Source organism: Mirounga leonina, unplaced genomic scaffold, assembly GCF_011800145.1.
Source record: "Mirounga leonina isolate KUSES-001 unplaced genomic scaffold, KU_Mleo_1.0 Mir_366, whole genome shotgun sequence".
NCBI lineage: Eukaryota > Metazoa > Chordata > Mammalia > Carnivora > Phocidae > Mirounga > Mirounga leonina.
This window is the reverse complement of record NW_023270709.1, coordinates 19,925,489-19,944,171: the sequence shown is the minus strand read 5'-3', so window position 1 is coordinate 19,944,171 and position 18,683 is coordinate 19,925,489. Positions and strand designations below refer to the sequence as shown.

The window sequence follows — 18,683 nt, the reverse complement described above, 5'->3', positions numbered from 1 at the left end:
CCAGAAAGAACTTTCAATAAATATTAAAGGAAAAACAGACCAGGAGAAACTCTGCTCTTCTCCTTTCCTGACTTAGCCATTAAATCAGAGACTGTGGAAATCCATCCCGCCTCCTTCAATAAGGATCAGCCAGCTAAGCTGGTTTCAAACTCCATCAGGTGTTAAATTTTTTTTAACACTTATTTATTCCAGAGAGAGTATGCGCAGGGGAGAGGGGCAGAAGGAGAATCTCTAGCAGACTGTGCACTAAGTGTGGAGCCCAAAGTGGGGCTTGATCTCATGACCCAGAGATCATGACCTGAGCCGAAATCAAGAGTCGAATGATCAACCGACTGCGCACACACGCACCCACCCCCCAGGCACCCCAGGTGTTAAACTTTTCTAACTATGAAAGAGCAACTGTCCTGAATTCCAGGACCCCGGGGGAAGCAAGTTAATTCTAGGTGGCCTCCTGCTGGGTCACACACACACACACACACACACACACCCCACCCGGAGTTTGGACAGCAATACAGGCCCGCAAAACCTTCCAGTTCCTCGCCAGCAACAGTTCTGTCTGTTCTCACTGTTGCCTTCTCTTGCTTTCGCTCTCCAGGTCCCTTCTTTCCTGAAACTTTCCCCATGTCTCCTGTCCAAACACTTGTATTCGTCTTTGCCTTGCCTGCTACCTTGTTTATACCCTTCCCAGATCACTGATGATGCTCTGACATGTGTCACAATTACTTAGATGCCTGTCCTCCCCCGGAAACACTGGGCACCCTGAGAGCAGGGCCTCTAACTCATTTATCACCCCTTCCCTGACCTTCAGCCGCAACATAATGCCTGGCCCACCATGAACATCCAATACAGGCTGTCTTTGATCAGAGTTCTCCTTAACTTCAGTTGTTCGCGTGCTCCTAAAACCAAGTGCCAGGGACTCCTTGCTTTGCCAACGTATCAGGAGAGGGCATTTTAATACACTGCAGAGAAACAGAAGGGCCAGGGAAGAATGGAAGCCAAGAGAAGGCCGAAAAGCTTTCTTCTGCACCATTCACAGCCTCACTTCAGATCTCTGCACGCCACATCTGCCCAGTCCACCTAGAGCCCCACCGCCTATTCAACTGGGATTAAGGGACTGGTTTTACCTGAAAAGCAGCTCACCCACACGGAAGCTTTCAAAGGCTTCCCGGATCTCTAATGAGAATGACATCTGCATTTTCATTTTGAATCCTTTCAACCATAGTCTCAAAGCGTTTTCTAACTAAAGAACTAATCTTTATTAAATCATCTGTCCGGCTCACCTCCCAGCCACCATTCCTAACGTTCAGGTCTTCGGAGCTTGGCCCCTGAAGGAGGAGAGGGTGTCCTGCCAAGTCGTGACCGCCCACATGATCTCGGTGCATTCCACCCCTCCTCTGGTCACTCGAGTGCCGGCCCAGCGCTGCTACGGTCACCAGCTTAACACAGGACATTGCCTGGGAAGAAATGCTGGGAGCCCGTGGGCAGTGGCTGCAGAGATGCTTCTGACCTATGTTCCCACAGCCATGACAATGACAAGGCTCCTTTCAATCCTCTTTCTTCCCCCGAAGGGCTGGAAAATGCGCTTTATGAGGCCTGGCTGAGTCAGGACACAGGGCTCTGGACTGCTCCCCCTCACGTCCCTCACCCACAGGATGCCCAAGGCACTAGCCTATGGCGAACCCTCATGCGGCCTCTTCACAAAAGCAAAAGAGAGGCATTTTTCCCTTTAGGGCTGAGGGTGGCTCTGACCATTACAGTGTGTTCCATTAGCAAGGGCAGCCAGAGGAGATTAGAGAGGGTGCCCAGTTTCGCTCCACAATGATCCCACCCAGTAGTAATTTGAAAAGGCTGAGCGGCCCAGGAGCTCTGTGGCTCCCTCTGAATTCAATCTGGCCAGCGCTCTATACTTCTCAGAAACAGTAGGAACCAAGGCTATAAACTGGTTACAGATGCTTGCAGAGACTCCCCTCCCTGCCACCCCAGACTTGAACAACCAGGAGACTATCTGGAGATTGTCACCACTATTACAGTTCTCCTCATCCCATGTGAGGCTACACAATACCTCCCAGACTCCCACAACAAAGGCACAGGGATAGGTATATTCACCCATCATGGTCTGTGGCCACACCATGCACCCAGCTGCTGAAATAGTAGCCCAGAGGTCACTTTTCCCTGTATCCAGTGAGTTAATTCTAAGAGGCTCTTACTCTTCTCTTCCCCTTCCTGCCATTGCTATGCTACATCCAACTAATTGGATTAGGTTCCTTGCTTTTCTCCCTGAACCTCCTTCCACGAAGCTGCTGGAGTCATTTTTCTAATGTTCAAGTCTGATTTCATCATTCCCTCGCTCAAAATTCTTCAGCAATCCCCATTCAATGTGGAGATAAAAACGGACTTTTTCAGATGGCTTCAGGATTTGGTCCTTCCCTACTTGTCCATCCACCCCTGTGGCTCACCTTCTCCTGTGACTGCAGGGACTCTCATTGGCTTTGGGCTTAGCCTAACTGCTAGACTCTTGCATACCTCCAAAGGAGCTCCCTTCCCTAGAAGGCACCTACTCTCTGGTTTGTTCCCAGTATTCAAGACCTCCAAATATTCGACTGACTTACCTAATGGCATTCTTTTTCCCACACCCAAACCAGGACACATGTTAGCCCATTCTTCTCTATGTTCTATTTCTTTAGCCAGCCAAGGCCAGAAGTTTGAGAAGTTCCTTTTCCTCACTCCACTATTCCCAAGCAAGAAAAGCTTCAAGGGTGTTACACAGGGTGGAATCTGATAATGAAGAATGAAGTGGAAGGCAGAACAAAGGAGCAAAGCTGAACTGGGTTCTTGGTAACTTTGAGTGACTGAGCCACGCCTGTCTGGAACCCACTCTACATCTAGACTTTTCGATTATATCAACAAACAAATTCCTTGTATTGTTGAATGTGGTTTGAACCAGGTTTTCCATCTCTTACAGCACAGAGTACCTTATCTGATACAGCAGAAATAGTATGCTCTTGGGTGGGGGGGGGAAGCTTGCCTTAGAATAAATAATAAAATAAAACCAAGGGGGTTCAGTAAATGGGGCATTAAATAGAGGCGAGATGTTTGAATTCTACCATAGGATTTATGTGTGGAATCCAAAAAACAAAACCAATAAACAAACAAGAAAGCAGAATCAGACCCACAGATACAGAGAACAAACTGACAGTTGCCAGAAGGGAGGGGGCGGGGGCGGTAGGGAGATGAGCAAAATGGGTGAAGGGGAGTAGGAGGTACAGGCTTCTAGTTAGAGAATAAGACACAGCATAAGGAATATAGTAATACTGTAATCGTGTTGTATGGTGACAGATGGTGGCTACGCTTGTGAACATAACAATGTATACACTTGTCAATCACTATGTTGTACACCTGAAACTAATGTAACACTGTGTGTCAATTATACCTCAGTTTAAAAAAAATTAAACAGTAAAGCTAAGGTGTGGAAGACACCTAAAAGAAGCTTGAATTCTAACTGAAAATTTGCCTCCAACTTTTGGGATCCTAGTTTCTCATGCTTCGTTTTTCTACCTATAAATTGAGGCTATCCCTACTAACTCCTAATTTATCACACAGCTGGTAAGAATAAAGTCTAGAAAGCTATCTTAGTCTGTTCGGGCTGCTCTAACTAAATACCCCAGACTGGGTGGCTTATAAACAACAGAAATTTATCTCTCACCGTTCTGGAGGCCAGATGTCCAAGATCAGGGTGCTAGGACAGTCCATTTCTGGTGAGAGCCTTTTCCAGGCTGCAGACCACCAACTCCTTGCTATGTCCTCACACGGTAGAAGAAGCAACCATGCTCCCTGCGGTCCCTTTTATAAGGGCTCGTTCACGCGGGCTCTCCCTTCATGACCTAATCACCTCCCAAAGGCCCCACCTCCAAATACCATCATGTTGGGCATTAGGTTTCTAACATATGATTTCAGGCCATAGTGAGAGTTTTGCTGCTTCTTCATACATTTGCATTTGGTCATTTAAAAAACATCATTGAGCATTTCTTATGTGCTTGGCAGGGAGTGTCATATATATGGACAAACCTGAGATATCCTCTAGGCTAGGCTTTGGCAAACTACAACTCACAGGCTGAATCTGGTCCCCTCCTGTTTTTGCAAGTAAGGTTTATTGGAACTCAGCTGTACCCATTTGTTTACAGACTGTCTATAGCTGTTTTCACCCTATAACAGCTGAATTGAGTAGTTGCCACAGAGACCATATGACCCACAAAGCCTAAAATATTTACTATCTGGAAGTTTCCAGAAGAAGTTTGCCAACCTCTGCTCTAGGCTGTTCACCACAGCTAAAAAGTGCAGGTTACCATAAACCCTCCTTCCCTGAAGAGCCCTAGTGAAGGACACTTCATCAACGTTTGTGTAACACAGTCCCAAATATCAAATTACACACCTCCAGAAAGAAGAAAGGGTTCCCCAGCATATATTCACTTGACTGAAGTTTGAATTTCCAGAATTAACTGGCACCACAAATGAAATGCAGGCCCCATGAACAATCATTAGGATCCTCCTTGGGAGATGGGCAAAACCCATTCCAGCTGGTGTCAATGAAAAACCAAGTGCGGACAATATGACTCATTAACAAAGAAGAGAGGTTTGGTTTTTCTCGCCTCCATCCTTTTCCCCGGTGCAGCTGGTTTCTCAGAATAGTGATCTGATTTCAAGAAACTACAGCTTGGGACTAGAAGGGGAAAAAAAATAAAAAGCAGCCCATTTCTAAGTATTAATGCAAAAGATGAAATCTAGAAATTAAGTCCCTGGTCTTTTTTTTTCTTTTTTTCCAAACGGGTCTATCGGTGACTCACAGGCTAGCTTCTAGCCTAAATACCCTGATTTCCATTGCGCACTTGAGGCTTTCTCAAAGCTCTTTTCAGGTGCGAGAGGGATTAGCGCCAAAATCACTCACACACAGTACTGTACAGTGGAGTGGAAAGAGCACAGGCTGTTGAACCCAACAGCTACCTAGGTGAATTTGTTTTGCCTCTTATAATGCATACAACACAGAAGGATGTATTTTTCTTCTCTGAACTGCACATTCCTCAACAGTGTGCAGAAGGCTAATTGCTATTTCCTTGAGTTGTTAGAGAATCAAATGAGGTCACACCTGAAAGCATCTAACACAGTTGCAGGCAAGGCACTGTTTTCTAGAAACGTGGCTTTCCTCCCTCTTCCCTTCAGCCTTCTACACAGGAGAAAATTAAAAGCATACCCTCCTCTGAACAAGAGAATCACAGCCTCCTATTGTTTTGAGTCTTGAGCTGCATTAAAAGAAAAACAAAAGTTAAAAGCTGAGAGATACAAAGAGATTTAATTGTGTTCTGGGACTTTCTCCTCCCCATTACTTCATCTCCCAGCCCCAAGATTAAAGATGAGAACAGGTTTCTATTTCTAAATGAACAGAATGCTGCAGGCATCAATCAGTAGGAACCACTAATGGAAACTTGGCCACCAGTACCTTCTCCGAGGCTGTCTGACACATTTGGATCTAATTGGCAGTCTGCTTTAGAGCCGCCAAAAAATACAGTGTCGTACACATCACGGATCAAAGGGGAGACAAACTTGCTAGCGGCCATGCGGCTTTGATTGCCAGAATCAGGCAAGCAGGTCTGTGGGTTTTGTTTAGGGACAGGTCAATGCTCACCACCTTATTTCAAGAAAACCTCTAAAAGACCCTGTTTTAGCTAGCTCGGACCCAAAACAGGAAGGAACAAGAAAAAGCATTCAGGGTAGCCGGCAGCTTGGGTGGTCAGAAAGAGAGACCAACTTATTTTCATGCTGCCACAGAGTATGTTGGAAATTAATTAATATTCTCTTCTGGGCTTTGACATAATGAGTGACTTAGCCTTTTCAATAAGAAATATGCCTCAGCCTGAAGCTCAGGAATGTCAATTATACCTAAAAACCCTCTTAAATCCATTATTTGTAGGAGAAACAAAATTTCTCCTTCTAAAAACCAACAAAAAGAATGCTTCTTTCTAATTCCAACATGACACATAAGTACCTACTCCCCAGAATTTAAATGATAAATGTTCCCATTGAACCCTGTTTCTCTTTCGAGTGTCACAGCCCCCCTAAAAGTCACAGAACCCTCCTTTCAGATAAATACATACACAACACAATTTTGCATACAATTTCAGTATTGACAGACTTCCTGAGGACCTCCCAGGGATTCCCCTGGGCTCTATACTTCCTACATTATACTTCCTAAATTAAAGATTCCTGTATGAAATGTATTAAACAGAAGGATAAAACCATTTACTAAATGAGGGTTTACCCTTGAAGGTCTGTCATTACTTCTAATTTGTGCCAGTCATTATGGATTGCCTGTTCCTACAACGACCTCCAGCTCACCAGCCAAAGATTACTACCTTCTACTATCCTCTCAGACCCCATGGAATATTTGCTATACAGAACTAAGAGGGCTCTGGCCCAAATTCCTAGATCACCTTAATACAAAACAATGAAAAGAAGTCAGTGGAAAGCATTCAGATGTGGGAATTATTCATTCACTCCACAAATATTTACTGTACACCTATTATGTGAAAGACACTTTCAAGAAACTAGGGGTACCAAGTGAACAAGACTGCTATGATTTCTGGCTCCACAGAGCTTATATCTAGGTTCAAAACTTAGCCTTACATTTACCATATCAAGTTATCTGAAGATATTACAAGACTTGATTTTCTCAAAATGGAGGATTATAATTTGCCCCTTGTTAAGTGGTATAAATTTTGTTTTAAATGGTAATGCCAATGCACCTGACACATAGTGGACTTTCAAGTATTGTCCATTATTATTATCACTATGATTAATCATGGCAAGCATTAATTCTTCAGATTATGTATCACTGCTGAAAGATCTTCCAATATCCCTGCTCTTACCAGATTTATACATATTACCAAAGTATTACACAAGCATTGGAGGAAATGCCAAAGAGGAGGTCTGGGCTCAAGCCTACAGTTCTGGACCTTCTTCTACTAGCCTCAGTCGGGTTGTTTCCAGAATGTGCTCTCATTATTAGTCATTGATCACTTATGAATTGTTCCTTGGTTAAGATGGTCCTTTCAGTATGTTTGCTGCTCTGTTTCTTTATAAAGGCTGCTACCTTCCCTCTTCTAAGACATCAATGGCTTGGCCCCTCTATTTGTTAAAGTCCCTTTTAATCAAGTTGCTGTTGCTTATTTTCCACTTCAATCTCTCCATCACCGAAATATCCTATGTCACAAGGTAGCTTTTAACACATAGGTGACTCCATACTAGACCACATCACCTGCTAAACTTCCTTGAAACCAAGAAGCAGCAAGTTTATAGAGCCAAAAAACTCTGCAATCCAACTGCCAGGAAATATACAGTACCTTGATTACAGGAAGTAAGGCTGACTGACATCTGTCTTCAACATCAGACACCACACTCAGAATGTATTCCGTTCTATGGAATACTTCTAGGATATTAAAATCAATCCTGAAGGGCTATAAACTCATTCCAACTCCTACCCATGAGAAGTCCTGCACTCCCTGGACTGTTGAGAAGATTAAGGCTACGAATATAACGAGAGGGGAAGGGCCAGAGGAAGATAATGACGACCAGAGTTAGCATGGAGGGCTCAGCAAGAAGATGGACTAGCTAGCCAAGGAAACACAAGTCTAGGATTCTAGAAATAGAAAACCAAAAAAAAAAAAAAAAATCCCATCGTTCTATGGGGGCAGAGAAACAGCACCTTGAAGTCAGACATGTCTCTAAATTTTATTTTTATTTTTTTATTTTTTAAAGATGTTTATTTATTGAGAGAGAGAGAATGATAGAGAGAGAGCATGAGAGGGAGGAGGGTCAGAGGAAGAAGCAGACTCCCTGCTGAGCAGGGATCCCAATGTAGGACTCAGTCCTGGGACTCCAGGATCATGACCTGAGCCGAAGGCAGTCGCTTAACCAACTGAGCCACCCTGGTGCCCCGACATGTCTCTAAATTTTAGTTCTCAAGGTAAACGCCAAAATGGAAATGTTAAAAATTTTCTAAGCAAATATTGGGAGAAAGTAAACCAGGAGACCTTCTGTAGAACATAAGGGATGAACACTGAAATATGACGTGAATTTTCAAAGAGATGATCCGTTTCAGAAAAAGAGTCACAAAACTCTATCCTATTGTGTTAATTATCAATGTGTTTGCCTCTAAGCTCCAAATCCACTCTTCACTGTCTGTTCTATAGAAATGGATATGGGCCCTTTATATATTTCTTCTTTGTCAGTTGGTACAATGCTAAGCTTTGTCGGTGGAGGGAGATGGAGGGACACTGGAGGCAAAGAGGTATTTTCTCTTCACGGTATGGTAAGTTCCTTTGCCAGGCTCCTACAGCTCCTGATTTCTCCAGCATGGGCACCTGCAGTGCATCGCTTCTGCATACCCAGCTCTGCAATGAACCGTTTCTATAATGCATGGCTTCTTCAGCACCTGCTTCCTACAGTGTGTGGGGGCAGCCAGCAGCACTCAGTGGCCCAGCACTCCCTCGACTGGCCTTGCAGTGATTTGCAGGGCACACACGGCCCTGTGGACGGCTCCCCAGCGCCTCAGAGGGTAGATCTCCAGCAAGACCCAAAAGCACAGCATCTCAGTGACTCTTCCAGTATCCCGTGAGCCAAGGCTGTGCTCACTCCAGTGAAGTCTGTATCTCAGCCCTGATGGAGAAGGAATGCTCCATCCCAGTCCTAGATGTAATGATGTCCCTTATATCTGATTTCTGAATTCTTCCGCGTTCTCTTTACTTCTTCTAGGCCAGTTCCCCATTACTCTAATCCTCTATTATAGATACTAAGTCCTTATGTTAAACTTCCCTTACTCCAATTACTCTGTGGCTCTGTCTTCTGGTTGGGTCCTGAGTTATACATTTGCGTACCACCTATGAATTTATTCAGGTGCACAAAAGCCATCATTTTAAGGAAGTAAAGTGCTATTTCTTCAGGTAGAGTATCACAGAACTAGCATGTCAGAAATCACAAGAATGTTTGCAATCAAGATAGAAAATTAGAGGAACAATTATGTTAAGCCATTTCTGGGCCTATTCAAGGAAAATTAATCACTTCCTTATTTGTACCATCACTCCACCTAGATTATATTTGATTATATGTCTATCCATTTAGAGCATGTTCAGGGCATGGCTCATATATTACTTATTGTATCCCATACACCCAGCAAAGCGCTTAGCACACAAGAGGACCTTCCTAAACAATTTGTCCAAGGTAAAAAAACTACTTAATTTCAGAACCAATGTATTCTATTCTCCTTTCCAAAGTCTTATTAAATTTATCCTTTAAATTCTCAAGCAGTTGAGGGGTGCCTGGGTGGCTCAGTCGTTTAACGTCTGCCTTCGGCTCAGGTCATGATCCCAGGGTCCTGGGATTGAGCCCCACATCAGGGTCCCTGCTCAGCAGGAGGCCTGCTTCTTCCTCTCCCACTCCCCCTGCTTGTGTTCCCTCTCTCACTATGTCTCTCTCTGTCAAATAAATAAATAAAATCTTAAAAAAAAAATTCTCAAGCAATTGAACACTCTATAATTAAAATAGCTCTGGGAAGGGTGATATATTAAGTGTTCTCTATTACTAATACTGGACTCTTCCTCCAGATTGGTTTGGATTCATTCTTTCCTGTGAATACTATTACTGAACTTTCCCTGGTTATTTGCTAGAAACCATATTCCATCTTAATCAGATGTTGTATTTATCTTCATGTGAAAACTCTGAAGATATAATCGTAGATGAAACTGTATGAGGGAGGAAGGGGATAGAAAAACCGTTGTACCCTCTATATATACATATTAAATAAAAGAAACTCTAAAGATTTAAAAACTATATAGCACTTAACAAAAAGAAAATGAAAACTGCAATATTAGTAGCAAAGTTAAATTCAAGGCAGACAAGCCTTAACGGGGACAAAAGAAGCTGTTTTATTTTTCTATTAGGTAGAATGTAAAGGTAGGTGTAACAGTCAAATGTTTTTGCACTAAACATAGTGTATGTGTGAGCTTAATTATATAAAACAGAATTTCATTTCAGAATGGGAGGCCTGCAGGAATTGAAGTATCTCTTTCCTTTCTATGAGAATCTATTTTAAATAAAGCAGTCATTTTTAAAAGTATAAGCCTTCCAAAATAAAGAGTAATGAGGGGAGGCCATCAGTGCAGAAGAGTTCAATAAATTTCTAGAGAATGGAACACAGATGGAAAAGCACTGACCAATGGATGAAGCAGAGCAAAAAGTAGCCACCTAATATATAAACAATGAGGGGAAAGTGCTCCTACAATGAAGCGACTTAACTTCCTCAACAGAACCCAAAGGGGATCTTGACTGAGAAGCAGCATATACAGCAGAGATAGGGAGTGAAAACTGGATCTGGAGGTAGGGAAATTGGTGGAAGACTTGTAAAAGGAAGAGCCAACTACAGCTCACTATCTGCCTTCCCCTCTTTAAAAAAAAATTTTTTTATTTATTAGAGAGAGAGGGAGATCATGAGTAGGGGGAGTGACAGAGGAAGAGAATCTTTCAAGCAGACTCCCTCCTGAGTGCAGAGGCTGATGCCACGGGGGCTCGATCCTACGACCCTGAGATCACGACCTGAGCGGAAACCCAGGGCTGGACACTTAACTGACTGAGTACCCCGGCGCCCCTGCCTTCCCCTCTTTTGCCAGAAGCTGAAGAAGGCATTTACCCCAAGGCCAAAATAATAGGTTAGATGATGATAATAGATAGATGATAGATGATCGATAGATGATAGATAGATAGATAGATAGATAGATAGATAGATAGATAGATAGATAGACTCTTCTCTAAAGAAAGTCAATAAAATGTCTGCTGGGCAAGAAATAGAGCAATCAGTGTGGATGTTGGTAATTAGAGAAATACATCCTAATTTAGAACTCAGAAAATTACAGTGTAGAGGTCAATTTCCTGACCACTCAGCTCAAAGAGAAGCCCCTCAGCCAAGAGAACTCAGTCACATACACCCCACTCCTGATCATTCACTTGACTCATCCTAAGTGTGAACAGACAACCAAGGAACAACAAACATTTAAGAGAAGCCTGCAGCATCAAAGAGACTGTGGCAAACTTTTTAAACAGTTTTTTAGAGAGAAAGCACAAGTGGGAGGGGGCAGAGGGAGAGAGAGAATCCCAAGCAGGCTCCATGCCCAGCATGGAGCCCAACACGGGGCTCGATCTCACAAGCCTGAGATCATGACCTGAACCCAAATCAAGAGTTGGACACTTAATCGACTGAGCACCCAGGCACCCCGTGGCAAACTGTTTTAAGATTAAAATTCTAATTACCATCCTTAGAGAGATTAGAATAGATACAGCATCGGCAACAGGATGCTATGGAAAAGGAGTGTCTGTAAATAAAAAGAAACTCTTGAGATTCACAACAGTTGTCAAAACACGCATTGAAGTAGAATGGTTGACAGGCACTAGAGAAAGTCTCCCATAAAGGAGAACATAGAGGATTCAATATTTAATAGGAGTGTTAGATGACAATGGAGGCAAAGAAGGAAGGAAATTTCCTTCCATTTTTGGAAAATTCCCAGGGCATGAGAAGACGACTTGTCTTAACATCAAGAAGTTGTATGAACTAATAATAAGAACAAAGGAAAAATTCTCATATCTACAAATATGACTATGAAAGTTAAGACGGAAGAAAACAAATCTCCTGCAAACTAATTAGACATCGGAAGGTATGGAATTAATATCTATAAAAATCTGAGTGGGAAAAATTTACAATCTAAAATTCGGTACCCAGCCAAACTCTCAATTATCCAAGGAAGGGATAAAGTCGAGGGAAGACTAAAAAAAAAAAAAAAAAAAATGCAGACAAGCAAGGACTCAGAAGTTTTGCCTTCCTCACATATCTTAGTTAAAGATGTACTCCAGGGGCGCCTGGGTGGCTCAGTCGGTTAAGCGACTGCCTTCGGCTCAGGTCATGATCCCGGAGTCCTGGGATCGAGTCCCGCATCGGGCTCCCGGCTCTCAGAGAGCCTGCTTCTCCCTCTGACCCTATCCCCTCTCATGCTGTTTCTCTCTCTCTCTCTCTCTCAAATAAATAAATAAATAAAATCTTTAAAAATATATATATATATATATGTACTCCAGCCAAACAAGGGGATAAGCCAAGAAAATGAAAACCTGGGATTCAGGAAACAGTAGATCAGAACCAGGAGCAGGAAGGGACGTCTCAACATGACAGCTTAGGAACTGGCCTAGAGGTACAAGTTGAGGCAGGAAGATTTGGATGTAAGACCTGAAACCATAAAACTCCAAGAAAAAAAAACATAGGTGGTAAGCTCCTGCCCATCAGTTCTGGCAATGATTTTTGGGGGGATTTGACCCTAAAAGCAAAGGTGACAAGCAAAATGAGCAGGTGGGACTACATCAAACTAGAAAGCTTCTGCGCAGCAAAGCAAACCATCAACAAAATGAAAAGGCAACCTACAAAATGGAAGCAATATTTGCAAAGTCTTTATTTTGATAAGAGGTTAATATCCAAAATGTATAAAGAACTCATACAATTCAATAGCAAAACAAAAACAACACCTACAATCTAATTTATAAATGGGCAAAGGACCCGAATAGACATTTTTCCAAAGCAGATATACAAATGATGAACAGGTACGTGAAAAGGGGCTCAACATCATTAATCGTCATGGAAATGTAAATTGAAATCACAGTGAGCTATCACTTCACATCTGTTAGAATGGCTACCATCAAAAAGACAAAAGATAACACATATGGGTGAGAATATGGAGGGAAAAAAAAAGGTATCAAGAACTGAGCCCATGGGACGCCTGGGTGGTTCAGTCGGTTAAGCGTCTGCCTTCGGCTCAGGTCATGATCCCGGGGTCCTGGGATCGAGTCCCACATCGGGCTCCTGGCTCAGCAAGGAGCCTGCTTCTCCTTCTGCCCGCCTCTGTCTCTCTCTCTGATAAAAAAAAAAAAAAAAAAAAATCTAAAAAACAAAACAAAAAAAAAAAGAACTGAGCCCAAATCAAGAGTTTGGTAGATGCTAGATGCTAGATAGATAGATAGATAGATAGATAGATAGATAGATAGATAGATGATAGATTCTGTTGGTAGGAATGTAAACTGGTGCAGCCACTGTGGAAAACAGTATGGAGGTTTTTCCAAAAATTTAAAATAGAATTACCACATGATCCAGTGCTCCCATTTCTGGGTTTATATCCAAAGGAAAAGAAAACAGGATATTGAAGAGATAATCTGCACTCCCATGTCTATTGTAGCATTATTCACAATAGCCAAAATAGGGAAACAACCTAAGTGTCTATCCACAGATGAACAAAAGAGATGTAATATGCACACATACATTTATGTACATGTATAGATACACACACAATGAAATATTACTCAACTGTGAAAATGAAGGAAATCCTTCATGCCATTTGTGACAGCATGGATGAATCTTGAAAGCATTACGCTAAGTGAAATAAGTCAAAGAAAGAAAAACAAATACTTCATGGTATCTTGTACACTTCAGAGAAAATACTTGTTTATGGAATATCTTCTGATTTTTCCCCACAAAGCAAGCCTCAGTATATTCCCCAAAGGGGACGCAATACAGGCTGTATGACCCCAATGCAAAAGCAAACAATCTTAGAAATGTGTCATATTTTTAAGGAAAGACAAAATACACCTGGAAACCAAGACCCGTCTTACCAAAACCATTTATTAAATAGAAATCAGTATGGTGATTATTTTGCAGAAAAGACCAACAATGACATTATTTATTAAAATTTGTTGGATGTTATCAAACTTATGTAGATAGGAAATTCATAGCTTTCTTTAAAGATTTATTTATTTATTTTAGAGAGAGACGGAGCACAAGCATGAGGGACAGAGGGGGAGAGAGAGAGAATCTCAAGCAAATTCTGCACTGAACACGGAGCCTGATGCGGGGGTTCGACCCTGAGATCAGGACCTGAGCCAAAACCAGGAGTCGTTCACTTAACTGACTACACCACCCAGGTGCCCCAGAAAATTCATGGTTTTAAATGCTTTTATAAGTCAACAAGAAAGAATGAAAATAAGTGAAAAATTCAACCCAAGAAGTAGAAAGGGGAAAAAAAATTAAAAGCTAAGAAAAGCAGGAGGGAAAATTACAAAGATTAAAAAATGAGTTAATGAATTAGAAAGCAAAATAAAATTCATCCAAAAATTCACTGTTTGAAAAAACTAAGAAAACAAACATCTGGCTATTAAGAAACAACAGAGAAGGAACCAGATAAAAGCAGAATTTCTGAGAATCAGAGATTGTTTTTATTTATTTATTTATTTAGATTTTATTTATTTATCTGACAGAGAGCACAAGCAGGGGGAGCGGCAGACAGAGGGAGAGGCAGGCTCCCCACTGAGCAAGGAGCCTGATGCGGGACTGGATCCCAGGACCCTGAGATCATGACCTGAGCCAAAGGCAGACGCTTAACCAACTGAGCCACCCAGGTGGCCCAGAGATTGTTTTTAATTAAAAGATTTCTCTGACTTAACTCTTCACCCTCTCAATACAACAGAAGTATCAGCAGAATTGATAGAGGAACATTTGTGTGTGCCCATATCTACGGATGAACTTAGGACAACAGTCCAAGCATTTCTCCAAGTTACACTTTTCCTTCCTGCTCATCGACTCATCAGCACAGAAGTGTGGAGGGCTGAGCCCTTCTGCTGCTTGTTACGTGGAAGGACATATGGGTCTCTGATCATTTTATGCAACTATTCCTTTTTTTTCTTTTCTCCTAAAATAATGGGTATTGATTGACAGGGGCCAAGCTGGCCAGAATTCAGTGTTCCCTGGTCTCTGTTCAGCTGTAATTAAGCAGAGCTCCCACAGCTGTGTCAGACTTTCTGCGAGCAAATGCTTTCCACGGGCAAAGGGCAAAAGAATATTCTAACGAGGATGGGCTAATCATCAGTTCTAAAACAGAATCACTGAGTTAAGTGGTTAATTGCTATAACCTTTAGTTCTTCACATGTAAGACAGAAGTATGTACCATAAGATTACCTCAGTAGATCTTCTTAGCAGACAGAGCGGCCGCTAAGTAAGGGGAAAGACACACCTTACTGCACTTTCAAAGGGAATTCCTTTCCAAGTAAATGAAAACAACATGGTCAATTGACGTCCTCAGAGGGCTGTTCTGAGGACTCAGCTCCATTTCCGGTCTTTGTTAAGCTGTCCGTGCACTACGGTGCTTCAGGCTTTCTCCAAAAAAGGAGAAGGTAGCTGGGTTGAAAGCATTTCTTAAACACTTAATGAATTCCTTTCTACAAGAAACCCTCCTGTGCCCCTTACTTCCTAAGAATCCAGCAAGGTTGTAAAACCAAAGAGCAATCCATCTCCCACACAGTTGTTCTACATTCGCCCTCTTTGCCCTGTTATCATGCCTCATGAGTAATTTTATTTATTCTCTGCTTTCTTCCAAAGAGGATTTAAGGGTAAACCCCGTGAGTAAGCTTCCCGTTAACAAAACATCTTTTTTTTTTTTAAAAGATTTTATTTATTTATTTGAGAGAGAGAATGAGAGAGAGAGAGCACATGAGAGGGGGGAGGGTCAGAGGGAGAAGCAGACCCCCTGCCGAGCAGGGAGCCCGATCCAGGGACTCCAGGATCACGACCTGAGCCGAAGGCAGTCGCTTAACCAACTGAGCCACCCAGGCGCCCAACAAAACATCTTCTAAGCTAGTTCTGGGTAAAGACTGAGAGCAATTGTATGGGGGCTTTCGGATTCGATTCAATAATATGTTCAAGCCAGAAAACAGCAGAATAACAGAATACTTTTTAAAAAGCACTTATTCTGTAAAGGTTATGATCACCAAAATGCTATTAAATTTTATAGGCATGAAACATCTTTCTCATTCGCTTTGTCTCCCCTCCCCCCTTTCCTCTGTGGACACTATTTTGCACCAGGCCTTAATTAAATAATAACCTGGACGACTGCTGTGGTCCTCTAACTATTCATGCCTTACAATTCAACCAACACACTGCTGTCAGATTAACCAGCAAATGTGTCCCTTTGCACAAATCACCCCTCAGGCGTACAGCCCTTAAATAACCCCACTGTAGAAAGACCCACCAACTCCTGAGCCTGGCAGCCAAGTCTCTTTTCTCATCTGTATCTGGCTCGCCTCAACGCTACAGGTGCTTTGTTTCAGCTTAATTAGACTATTTATCACCCCCCCCAAGGCACCTTGCCGTCAGCACACCCCCCTCCCTCTCTGGAATGCCCTCGTCCCCTTCTTTGTGATCACAATCCTTACAATCTTTCAGAGCCTTGACCCACTACCAGCTCTGTGAACCCCTAGCCAAAAAATTTCAGTAACATCTGTGTTCCTCCACATGCTCATAGTACATATCTCTGCCACTCACCTGGCATCTATCAGGCATGGCCTTACGTGATTATATTCATCATTCTATGGCCCGGTGTGCTTTTTCTCCTAAACCAGAGTAAACCACTGGAGGTGAGCAATTGCCACACATTTGTCTATACAAAGGCTCTGAATACGTGCTTCATAATTAGGAGGGTAGTCTGAAAGCCTTACCTTCTTCAGTGAGCTCAGGCATAGATCCATGCTTCTCAAACAAGCTTAGGTGCACCCCAGGGGTACACAGTGGGTCCTGGAGGAAACAAGACTTAAAAAAGGAAGCATCTTTGAGAAGTTCATTTTACTTAGATAATTTACAATGTTATCTTTAAAATGAAATCCAAATGACATGGAGTAGATTGTAATTTTTAGATGAATTTTAAAGGCAGTAACACCAGGAAACAAAACAGAGGAGAGTTCAAGTAAATTTCTAGTCCTCAGTGGTTCACTTTGGGCAATACTTCCAGGTCACCTCCTCTTTCTGCCAGGGGTGAAGTCGTGTTCCTACACCAGCTGAGGATGTTTATGTGGAAATATTTGAGAAATACCCTGTAGATTAGGAATGGTTAATAGGGAAAGAATACATTCATTTCCATTTTAAGATGCAATCAGTACACATTTTTGTTTTCATTAAAACGGGTAACAGAAATGGAAGTCTGAAGATTTTTTTTTCTTTTTTTTTTTATTTAAAGATTTTATTTATTTATTTGAGAGAGAGAGAGAGAAACAGCATGAGAGGGGAGAGGGTCAGAGGGAGAAGCAGGCTCCCCGCTGAGCCGGGAGCCCGATGCCGGGCTTGATCCCAGGACTCCGGGATCATGACCTGAGCCGAAGGCAGTCGCTTAACCAACTGAGCCACCCAGGCGCCCCTTTGGTCTGATTTTAAAATGAACACCTTCTTGGGGCACCAAGGTGGCTCAGTCGTTAAGCGTCTGCCTTCGGCTCAGGTCATGATCCAGGGTCCTGGGATCGAGCCCCGCATCGGGCTCCCTGCTCGGCGGGAAGCCTGCTTCTCCCTCTCCCACTCCCCCTGCTTGTGTTCCCTCTCTCGCTTTGTCTCTCTCTGTCAAATAAACAAATAAAATCTTTAATAAATAAATAAATAAATAAATAAATAAAATGAACACCTTCTTGATGTCAGTCCTGGTCACTATTATCCTAGAGAGGCAAAAAGCCATAAACACACTAGAGCATCCTTGGGAACTAAATTCCCTAGTAAATCTCGGGAGGATCATAGCAGAGGGAAACAAACTGAAGACTGCTTTTATTACCGATTGCACCTCACATACTTAACTGTTGGGTACAATTTGGGTCCACGTGCATAGAGATCATCAAATTACATATAGTCATAACACAAGGGTATGAGCGGCGTGGGGGAAAGCTGGTGACCCACAGACATGCCTAAAGCTAGCCGAGGGATAATCGGCTCCTCTATCAATTCCTATGACTCCGTCCATGTCCAGCAGTAAATAGCTACAGAAAACAGACTTTCTTCTTGTGCCACTCAAGAATGAGGACCAGGAAAATACTAGAGGAGGGATTTGTCACCAGCTAGACCCCAAGACCTGACCTTCACTGCCCACCTGCTTGTATTCACTCACCTTCGTCCCACATTTTTCCTTAAGCTCTTCTTTCCAGCTTATCACTGAACTTAGGCAAATGGAAAGAGAATGATGCCAAGGCTTCCCTGTCTGAATATTCACCCTAACCCTCAATAGAAGGAACTCATCCACCCCTGCTCAGGGAGTCACGGCTTTGGAAGTTAATCTCGGTGATCTTATTTGCTGCAAATAAAGTTTCCTTTGTGGGACCACTCCACCTGCTGTATCTGGGACTCACCAAGGAGGGAACTCACGTGGGTTCCATTAGAAACTTGGTGCTCCAGATGGGACTGTTGGTCCTTCTGAGGTTCTGGCCTCTGGTCCCCTGGTTTCCAGTGGATGGAGCAAGAGGCTGTGGCAGCTCACCCGACAGAACCAGTTCAAGCTACAGGGACCAGGAGCAGCTTCCTTGGAGAGGACTCTCTTGTGACTGCTGGCCTGGCATTCTGGCCTCATCTGAAATCCAGGGGCCACTCTGATTACTTTTACTCAAAAGGATTTATCTTGGGGTGAGTTACGCCAGATCCGTGGCACAGCTTTGGGAGGTAAAGCTAGAGTTGTCTCACAAAGTCTGGGCAAGCCGGCATAACAATCGGAATACTCTGGGCAAACAGGACCTCTCTGGTAAACACTCTGGGGGAT

At 42.9% G+C, this 18,683-nt stretch overlaps 1 long non-coding RNA gene across 1 annotated transcript in view; it reads right to left on the bottom strand.

Annotated features, from left to right (window-relative positions):
• LOC117997453 overlaps positions 1–16,499 on the bottom strand; it is a 258,768-nt gene extending 242,269 nt beyond the window's left edge. Inside the window, exon 1 of the long non-coding RNA XR_004675821.1 lies at positions 16,445–16,499. This is a non-coding gene — a long non-coding RNA (uncharacterized LOC117997453). The remainder of the gene's footprint in view (positions 1–16,444) is intronic.
• Positions 16,500–18,683: the final 2,184 nt, after the last annotated feature.